Consider the following 1,832-nt stretch of genomic DNA (forward strand, 5'->3'; position numbering starts at 1 on the left):
CTCTCGATCGTCTCCTTCAGTAAACTAGCCATGCAGATCAAGATCCGCACGCCTGGCAGTGTTGCGCTCCCAACTAGCCGAAAAGATCCGGCCGCCGTGGGGGATTTACGTGGACTCCGGTGGTAGCCGCCGGAGGATAGGTGGAACCCTAGAATCGCCTAGGGGAAAACTTCATCCACTTGCCTGGAAAACAGTAACTTGAAAAGGGGACTTTTTAGTTGGGACTAGAAAAAGTCCTAAAACTTATGAACCAAATAGGGCCTTAATGACCGGCCAGCTGTGTTTTGATTAAAATCGTCACTGCTGGGCCAGCCGCCAGCAATCATTGACCAGTTGACCAATCAATCATTGACTGTTGATCCTGAAGAGTTAGTCGTCTACTTTTCAGGAAAAGAAAAAGGTTCACAAAACTGAAAACAAAATCGGCATTTTTTGAAGAAAAAAAGTTCAACAAATCAGGAAGAGGTCACGAAATTTGGGGGAAAATTAGGAAGTTAAAAATGTTCACAAAAATGGGAAAAGTTCACGAATTTTAAAAAAAATCACAAAGATTTGAAAAACATTCACGGAATTTGGAAAAAAATAGGGGATTTGAAAGAAAACACAAATTTATAAAATAAGTTTCCAAATTTTGGAAAAAAATCATGAATTGATAGAAATAAAAACCGTATAAAAAATCATCCTGGAAAAAACCCGTGGGAAAACCACTTGAAAAAGACAGTTAAAGATTCTAGAAAGTTCCTAGAACCGGTGAAAAAAAGTGGACCGGTCGACCAGGAAGTGCACGATATGTAGTGGATGAGGAAAAAAAGATAAATGGGTCGAGCCCAAGGTGGAGGGGGGGAGGGTGTGAAAAGATCTATAAATGACGCTGAAGGCGCCGAATGGGATTTGGAGAGAGCGTCGAGTAGGAAACACCGACTTTAGGGTGATCCATGCTGTCCTTGCTCATATCTACTATCCCAGGGTATTGACAGATTTTTTGAGACAATTTGTGTATTGACAGATGAGCTTAAAAAAGGATAGTTGGGCTCAGCCTGGTTTCAAGGGCAGAAGAGACAACCTATTTTCTGTTCAACGATAATCCAAACACACTACATGCTTTGTTGTGCATCTTATGGTTCTTTCTTCGAATTGAGGGGTTTTTACCGTGCATCTTGTGTATGCAGCATTATCTTTGGATACTTCAACACTAGTATTATTTTTGCATGCTACTTGTACACTGTACTGCAAGCACCAATATTACTCCCTTTATTCCTAAATATAAGATCTATTTTTTTAACACGGTACAGACACAAGCGCTCATGTATACATGCATACGCTCATCCTTATGAATGCACACACGCATATCCTACCTCTATGAGGATTGATGAAAGACTGAACCGACATATTATCTTGAGATTTTACGAAATCACCGTTGACGCCTCGTAGTAGACGAAAACGTCTCCTTCTACTGAAGGCACATCGCCGGAAATCCTGAGATAAATTCAGGATAAATGCGAGCACCGAGACTTGATCCCTGGTGGGCTGGGTATACCACTGTCCTCCTAACCATCTAACCACAGGTTGGTTCGCAATATAAGACATGTTGGTGGTTCGGTTACAACTTTGTGCTTTACAGTTAATCATGGCCTTGCCAGAACAAGAAGATATTGTGTGTGTTACCTGCAAAAAAATATTGGTATTGTTTGAAATTTTGCTTTCCTTGCATCACATATGACATTTATGCTTATTAATTTATCTCTGTGCATGGACATTGTTTCCCACCCCAGATTGCATGGACATTGTTATTATGGGATGCTAGAACATATGGATGCAAAGAAATGAGAAAA

The sequence above is a fragment of the Triticum dicoccoides genome, chromosome 7A, assembly GCF_002162155.2.
Source record: "Triticum dicoccoides isolate Atlit2015 ecotype Zavitan chromosome 7A, WEW_v2.0, whole genome shotgun sequence".
Lineage (NCBI taxonomy): Eukaryota > Viridiplantae > Streptophyta > Magnoliopsida > Poales > Poaceae > Triticum > Triticum dicoccoides.